The sequence below is a fragment of the Micromys minutus genome, assembly GCF_963924665.1.
Source record: "Micromys minutus genome assembly, chromosome: 26".
NCBI classification, from domain to species: domain Eukaryota; kingdom Metazoa; phylum Chordata; class Mammalia; order Rodentia; family Muridae; genus Micromys; species Micromys minutus.
This window is the reverse complement of record NC_137961.1, coordinates 17,666,092-17,675,584: the sequence shown is the minus strand read 5'-3', so window position 1 is coordinate 17,675,584 and position 9,493 is coordinate 17,666,092.

Sequence of the window (9,493 nt, the reverse complement as noted above, 5' to 3'; positions counted from 1 at the left end):
TACTAATAGCATTGCTTAATTGATAAAATGTACAAAATTGTAAACCTAAATCATGTTCTCTAAAACTAGCTTTCACATGTGTGCTATGATGAGGAAATGTTATCCTGGAACAGATAGCTGCTTCCTGAGCTGAAGTGTCTTATAGGATACATTTTTAACTATCAAAAAACAAGGACTAGCAAGATGGCCCAGTATATAAAAGCACTTGCTATAAAGCCTGCTTCCCTGAGTTTGATTCCCAGAAACCACAATGGAAGGAGAAAAGACTCAGTAATGTGACCATGGCCTCTGAGCTCCAGAGTAACTATACACACACACAGACCTACAGACGCATACACACACACACACACACACACACACACACACACACACACACACACACAAACACACACACACACAAACACACACAGAGAGAGAGAGAGAGAGAGAGAGAGAGAGAGAGAGAGATTGCATACATAATAATAGAATTCTAATCCTTGTGTTTTTTAAGTAAAAATAAGTGTGATCATAAATGCCTAGTTCAAACTATAATCACACAAACCACCTTCTGTGAGAAAGACATCAATTTCCAGGATTCTAGCTCCCATTCTAGTAGGAAGGTTCCTTCAAGTTTACATCAAATTATTTCAAATCCTATCTTCCATTCAAACACCAGCCAGTGTATGGTTTCAGCATTTTTTCTTAATTAACTTTCATTTACTTACATCCCAAATCTTATCCCACCCTCCCAGTCCTCCTTGAGTTTTTCACTCCATCACCTTTCTCCATCATCTCTGAGATGGTATTTCCCTCCCTAGCATCTTTCTTCTCTGGGGCATCATGTCTCTACAGAATTAGGCACATCTTTACCACTAGGACTAGAAAAGGCAGTCAGTCCTCTTCTTAATATGTACTAGGGGCCTTGAATAAGTCCTGGCATTTTGTAAGAATGACAACTTGACCCAAAACGACAAAGAATGAGGTCATGAAGAATCACCTGGGTGTTCCTTGGTTCCCTATTGTCTTCAGGATCACTAAGGCTTTTGTTTGAGCCCTGTTGATCTTCAAATGAAATATCTGATTCATAGATAAATGGTGGTTTCATGAATCCCAAATGGTTAAGAAAAATGCTGTTGTTCCCTTTATCTCGAGGGTGGCTTGGTTGAATTTAACAAATATCAAGATGCTAGTAGACAAGGCTACTCTTGTCAAGTGGCTGTGTTGACCCTTAAATAGAATGAACTGAATTTGATTTATGTTGCAAAGTTCATGACTTGGAAGCAAAATAAGCCCCCACTGTTGAGCTATTTTAATTTAAAAATTGTCTGGACCTTCAGGATTGATCAGTTCAATAATGTGGTAGGAGAGATGGAGGAATAGAACAAAGAACACTGCAGGTGGAACAAAGTGATGGGTCCTGTTGATGAGTGGGGGATGGGGACAGACAGAAAGACAGAGGGGGAGGTAGTAAATGGCCACACAGAGACAGAGAGAAGTAGATAGGAAAGGTCATGAGACAGGAATGCCTACCTTGCTCAAAATGATCCATGGTTACTGTAAATGATCCAATCTCAGGAGATGTCCTACACTCTTGGGAGACAAGGTCAGTCCATTTAGAAAAGCATATCTTCCATGACACAGTCATTTCATGTTACAGTGCCTCTGTACAGTGCCTCAGTGTACTTCGTCCCAAGCATTAGCATACTGTATCTACTCCGTAAGTGGGGCAGAAGCCACTGACTTCATTTGCTAAGAGAGATTCTATTGTCCTGGGTAATTTTACAAGGCACTGATTTATAACAGAATTCATTTCTAGAGCTATAGACCCCTAGAGTTGAGACTGATACTGCTTTATGTCTTTCTGACAGAGTATGGTGAGCAAATTCTTCACCAGTTGTCTTCCTTCTTTGCATTTTCTTCACATGCTGCACTAATTAGGTGTCATGAGAACATGTGTAAGTGGAAAACTGCTCTTTAATCTGAATCCAGAATTTTTACAAGATAGCATGTTACCTTCAGAAGTAATTTTATGTTTTTTAAGTTGTGTACAAAATAATAGATTTTGTTATGATAGTATCGAACATACAGATTATTTTTACTTTGCTCATTGAGACATCAAATCGTGCCAATTTTTCACTGCCTGCTAATGAAATACATATTAAATAATTATAGGCACAATACATTTGCTAATATTTCTACACTCTTGGGATTAGGTGTGAGATATATATACATACATACATACATATATATATGTATGTATGTATGAGTGTGTGTGTGTGTGTGTGTGTGTGTGTGTGTGTGTGTGTGTGTTGTGTGTATGGTCGTCTGGTTCTTTCCCCTCAATGGACTATTTGAGACAGGACTGGAAGAGACACCTGGAAGAACCACAGAAGTTGATGGAATAAATACAGCCCCAGCAAAGAAAGAGAAGCTGAGTTCACGGCTATGGCAGAACAAGTCTGTGTACTTAAAATCAATAGAAAACAATATGATGGGGAATGACAATACATTGATGAACAGAAGAAAGAAAGAAAAAGAGACACTGGACAGAGAGGCTTCAGAGGAATTGGGTTTATGTAACTGTGATCCTAGCAAACTTTTTGTAGATGAGCTAGATATACTGAAGTCTAGCCAGCATTTGTGTTTGTAAGTTAGTGGCTGCCCTGAGGCATATCCCCACAATGTAGGCAGAGTTAACTCATGTGAGTCAGGGGAACATTTATTCTTGGAATTGAGATTATTTCCAAGGTGAAATCAGGACAACTACTAATCCCGGTTTCCTGTTTACCCAATATCTCATTTCCTCAGATTTTGTTTCAGTTTTATGACTATGGAAGTGGAAATTGAGCCAATGCCAAGCAGGTCTGGACCAATTATTTCCTGTGGACCACTGCATCACTGATTGGGATCTGCAGGCAGTCATAAGCTTCCTATACACAGCAAAACAGAGTAGGCAATGCCAGAGTAATGCCTGCCTGCCTAAAGCAAAGAAACCAAAGAAAAAGTCATTTTGTAACCTTTAGTGTAGACATGAAATGTCACTAAAGTGATGCTTCATTCCTAATTATTTCCAGCTCTTCACTAGCAGTGGTGATGCAGTTGAAAGGCTACTGGGCTTCTATGTATAACACACATGTGACTTCATTAACAGTCTTTAATCATCCCAGCAATACATCATCAGTTCATCCCTCCAAAGTGCCACATGCCAGGTTAGATGCTGTGAGGAATGCAAAGAAGAAAAGTAATAGGACTTATTTTTCCGAGGTAAAAGTTTCATCTTTTTACCCTCCCCCTGTCTCCCACCCTCTACCTCTCCTTCATTCATCCTTTTTTCTCTTTTATGTTAAGGGAATAAAAATTATTCTACAAAGGTTCATTTTGCTTCCTGATGAGTCTGAAATAACCAATGATTCTTACTCTTTCCATTACTTATTTTTGTTTTATTTCAATTTTTCCTTGTGACATTCTGGAGTACTTTAAATTTATATCAACATCTGCCTTAACTCCTTAGCCATCCGATAGACTCACATATGTAAATGAGCTAAGCCAATTTGCACCAATAACAATGATTTACAGGTAGTAAATAATTCAGTTAAAAAATAATCATGGGTATTCAGGGGATGTTGAAATAAAAGGCAGCTGGAACTATATATCCAAGAAGCTATTCAGAGAATCCTGTAAATGGATTAAGAGGACTGTTTGGGATTAGCATGGGGAACACACCCTTCTTTCCCAGCACAGAGGAGCTCATCAGATCCCATATTCTGATTTCTAGTCACCTTCTTCAGTTTTAGAGGCTGATGTAGCTTTAATTCCATCCCCTTTATCATCATTAGGGTACATTCAATCAATCAATTATAATAGTTTATAAATAGAAATATATATTCTATGCCTAAATAAAATTCCCCCATTTGATGCCACCTACTTTTCCCACCAGCATCTCTCCCACCATCCTTGGCTTTCTTGTGTTTTTAGAGGTAGGATTGATTTTTTTTTTTTTTTTGTAAGTTTCCACAAGCTGAAGTTTGGAGCCATACTACTATGTATCCACAAATATCTATTGAGGGTAAATCTACTGAAACCCCACAGGCAGGAATTTTGGAGCCTCGGACAAGGTGCACTCTGTCCTGCATCTTGAACCTCCGTCCTGCCTCTGCCTTTTCACAGCACTGCCCTCCTGCCCTGGCTTGAGCTCACGTGTCTCCTGGTCCTACTTCTAGCCTTTTACATGTATCTCGCTATTGTACCTTATTTTATAAATGTTGATGATCCTCAAAGTTTTGACAACAGGTTTTTGCATTTATTAAGCATCCCGCGCTAATTTACCTACAGAAGTTTGATGCCGTCAGAAATGGCAGTGACATCCAGTGGCCCTAGTGATCGTCTATCCAATAGTGCTCAGGTTTGCCTCCAGGTCTTCCACCTGTCCAGTTGCCTTTCAAAGGTGTAACAGTGTTAACAATCAAAACAAAACTAAAATGTAAGTGTGTGGTGTGGGTATCATTACTCTCACTTCTTGTTCTCCTAATCTACTCTTCATGCTCTAGCTGTTGACTTACTCAGAACCACACCATTTGTTCAGACACAAAATAGAAGCAAGTGTGAAGGTTATTTGTGAATCCTCATTTTTAATCCTTGGCTTTTATATCCAAATAAATAAACGATCACCAAAAAAAAATGTGCAATTACATAATTCTCAATCACCAAAGATTATGCCCTAAATCATCTTGAGTTAGTTTTTTCACAGTAGCCACATAGCTGACCTCAACGTGAGCTTGTACTATAAAAAGCATCCCCAACCCTAGAGCTATGTGTCAAAGACCATATTCTCAGAGTGGTGGAGAGAAGAGTCCAACAAATCCAGTGTTGATGACATTGCTTCCCGATTTACATTACCGCTGGTTTCTTTTTACTTGGTTTGCTCCTTTGCTGTCACCATACAAGATCACCTGCCTCTTGCTTTATCTTCTCTATGAGGTTTTTGTCATTTTCCTGCTGCCCTACTCTGTTTATCCTGCCTTCCATGGTAAAGCTGACCACTCTGCTTAGAAGCTGTCTATGCCCTCCACGTGGCCATCTCCTCCTACTCCTAGGAGACTCTTCTTGGGAATAATCTGGCAAATCTTCCTGGTTCCCGATCCACCACCTATGTTTGGATTGAGTAACTTCCTCTTTATTTTACCTTTTATGCTATAATGTTCTCCTTAGGTCTATTAATGATTAGAAGGGCTATGCTTTGTGTATATATTTTATCTCTAGCATATTATTCAGTACCTGTCACACAATAGAAGTGAGGTGCACGTGTATGCGTGTGTGTGTGTGTGTGTGTGTGTGTGTCTGCTTGCCTTTAAGGGCATTTGTTAGAAGGATAAACAGATAGACTTAAGAAAAATGTTGGTCTGAGTGTGTATATTTTAGACACTATAAACAAAACAAAAGCATTGTTTTTAAATGAAGAAAGGACATAACTAGTCCTGACTTCCTGAGATCAAGGAAATATATAAAGTCTTTAACATATTTACAGGGCCAGAAACATGGCTAAGCAGTTATGGTAAGTTCATCTCCAGGACAAAGATCAGCGTTGTGACAAAGTCCTTTAGTTCCTCCTACAAGAAGATCAAAAGGTCTAATATTCATGGAAATCAGCATTCACCTGCACATACAGAGAGAATTTCAATAGGAAATTTCAGTAGTAGGTTAGTAGCATGTGGGGGTCAGGAGGTAATTTACAAATGCATTAGTATTAGTTAAGGAATAAAATGATGATGATTATTTAAAATGATGGTAGCTAAAATGTTGGAGAAGAAACACACAAACAAGTTGCCTCTGCTCTCCTGAACACAGTGGAGGCTCCCTGTCAGGCACAGGGAGAGAGCAGTTAGTTCAGGAGCCATGGATATCGTACTCATGGTCCAAGTGCACAGCAATGAACTTGTCAAAGATGAGGTAGAGAATAAATGGCATTACAGTAAAGGGCAATGGATAAACAATAATTTGCATCCTTTATGTGTTCACAGTATATCATCTGTTCCTTAGGAGAGAGAGATGCGGCATGTATTGTACATGATTCTGTTTTCTCCACGGCTGCCATAACCAATGCGTGGTTCAAGTAACAAACCCAAAGTAACAATGGAGTAATGTGACTGGTGTCATTGGGGTCACTTTCATCCTTTTCCAGCTGCTTCCTGGAGTTCCAAGCCTTAGCACAGTAAATGTTCCTGCTCTGAGTCAGCTGGAGAACTTCAATCTCAGCCTCTAAAATTGTTCTCACTGTAAACAAGGAACATATCTAAGAATACCCGTATCACCTGCTCATCCAAAGGGTTCCATGGATGTTTAATTAATAACTGAGAACAAATGTCACCATAGTTGCCTCAGTCTAGACAGGGGACAATTATTTCATCTACTTATGTTTCCCGCCTGCAGCATGTATTAAGCTTTTGGAAAGGTTATTAAGGATTCAGATAATTAAACTTTTTTGGTACATAATGACAATTTATATTTAAAAACAATTAGCACGAATTACTTGTGTGTTCAAAGAACTAATTTTACAGAAACTATTATAATGTATTAAGATAAATGTTCAAGGATATTAACTCTTAGAATGTTATTAAAAGTAGTGCAAGTCTGAAAATTACTTAAATGTTCAACATAAATTCTGGCATAGTGTAGGAAGATTTCTAAACAAGGGTTGCTTGGGCCCCTCCCTATTCCCAGTCTCTTCCCCTTCCTATGTTCTTCATCTCCTCCAATAAACCCGTTCATATCATAAACTATTACTCTCTCTTAAACAACTAAAAATACAGTCTATATAAACTGTAGTAGAAAGTATGTAAGACACAATTTTAATTTGAAAGGCTGCAGAACTGTAGAGTTGAATAGCAATAAAGTAATAATGTGAATAACAATATAGACCATGTAACTACATACATACACACATAGACATGTAAATACACATAAACATATAGACACATGTGTACAGCACACATACATACATTCATATGGATACATGCACATATGCCTCATATGTACATATATATATATATATATATATATATATATATATATATATATATATTCTGCCATACAATACATAAATACACCAACATATTACATACTTACACACACATATATATATAACCATATGAACACATTTTACCACTTGTAATACCAAAACAAGATTAGAACTCATAAAGAAATGCTAATTCTTGAGTTACTTTAAACATTGAAGGCTATGTCAATAATGAATTCATACATTGACTGACTAAACACAATGAAACTACTGCTGTGTTTTAGAGGTTTAATAATACTGCGATTTCCTCTTGCATTTTTAACTTCTAGAAACTAACATTTAAAGTATTTAAAATATGGCCAGCACAATCCCTAACAACAATCTTTGGACATCTCTCCTTATTCACACAGTTAACTATATTCTTTACCCGTCATCACGAAAAACTCTCTTTACAACAGATGGAGACCATTACAGAAAAAACATCCAGACAAAATGCAGCTGTGGAGCCCAGTCCCAAAGGATACATGTTCAAAACATTCCTGCACCTAAGGATCAAGAACACTGGGAAAGGGGATAGAAAGGCTATAAAAGCCAGAGGAACAGGGAGTTTGCTGTGAATCTGTCTCCTGGTGATGTCAGAAGTCACCTCCAAAAAATCTTACAGACATGACTGCCTACATAACCATTGAACGAGGACTCCACCACTTCATATGCCGAAGTGGATAAAGAGAAGTCTACAAGGCCTCAGCCTTAGACAAAGTACTACAGGCAACCAAGGAAGGCAGCGAGCAGAAATGGTTTTCATCAGTGAGGAGTATCCAGAGCCAAATAGTAAGCCATGAAAGCATACATACATGTATGAACTGAGGAGGCCATGTTTATTTTCATAAATATGCTTACATATGCATGCAGTAACAATTCATGGAAAAAAAAGACAATGAATTTGAAGGAGTATGTGGAGGCGAATATGGAGGTTTAAAGGGAAAATGTTAAAATTTCTTAAAAGTGCATGGTCTCAAGAATTAAAAATAAAAGGCAATAAAAGAGACAATTTAACAGCTGAGAGGAACTTTCCAGAAAGTCTGACGACTTGGCTTCTATCCTTGGGATTCATCTCCATCTGGTGGAAGGAGAGACCCAACTCTTGCATGTTATCTACTCACCTCTAAATGCCTGTCAGGTTACAAATATACATTCTTCTTTCTTTCTCTCTCCCCCTCTTCCTCCCCCTCTCCCTCCCCCTTACCCTCTCCTCCTCCTCTCTTTCTCTAATAAACAATTTAAAGAGTACTTTCTAGATTAAAAGATCATTATTTCAAAGCAGGCATGTTAGAAATACAGCCAGCTCCATTGCTTTAGTGTTCACCGAGATATCAACTAAATAGAGGAGGAATAGTAAATGTCGCATAGTCCATTACAGATCCTACCAAATCTATTCCAGAACCTATAGCATATGGACTAACAGCTCTGCTCTTTGAAACACACTGGACATGGAATGAGAAAAATGATTTTTCAACTAATGTAAACCTTTCCATGTATGTTAAAAAATGATTAAGTTCTTTGATTTTACCCAGTCTCTTTTAAATTTTTTAGTTCTTTTATTTTTTTTGAGATTATAATATGTAGTTACATAATCTCCCCCTTTCGTTTCCATACCTCTCTCTCTCTCTCTCTCTCTCTCTCTCTCTCTCTCTCTCTCTCTCTCTCTCTCTCTCTCTCTTTCCCTTTCTCTCTGTTCTCTTTTAAATCCATGGCCTCTTTTTTTAATTAGTTGTTGATACATACATGCATATTCCTAAATACATAATTACAGCCTGCTCAAGGTGTATGACATTACTTTATGTATTTGTTTCCAGGGATGGGCATTTGGTTGCTGATTCTTGGACAATGTTGGCTTCAGGGGCTTTTTTTTGCATAAGCCACACACTGTAATTGTGTTTCTTTTCTCATGCTTTTTAGCTTTTCTCTCCAATTCATCTTTAATTCTCTGCTCTGTTAGCTATCCTTGGTGATTCTCATACTCAAGGTCTGTCTCTCCTTCAAGCAACAATTTAAATAATAATTTATAGATAAACCGTTCTTAATCTTAGTCTTACCATATCACATTTCTATAAGAAATACCATAGATTGGGTCTCAGCAAGTAAAAAGCCTTATTTTTTTTTTTTTTTTTTTTTTTTTTTTTAGTGTGTATAGCTCTTAAGTCATGGTTTAAAGTAATAGCAGATTCATTTCTGATGACTATTCATTTACAGATTCGCAGACACTATCTCCTCTTGGTTTGACATACATGGCCACCAAAGAGGGGAGCTCTATACAGCCTCTTTGTAAAGGAATTTACCTGATCCATGAGGGCAGAAGTCTTGTACCTCAACCACATCCTTCAAAACCCACCAACAAATACCACTTTGGGGGAAACAGATTTCAATATAAGATTCAATAAGAACATAACATTTGAATTCTAATATGTGTTTCTCTCCTACAGTGATTAGAGTGGTAACCAC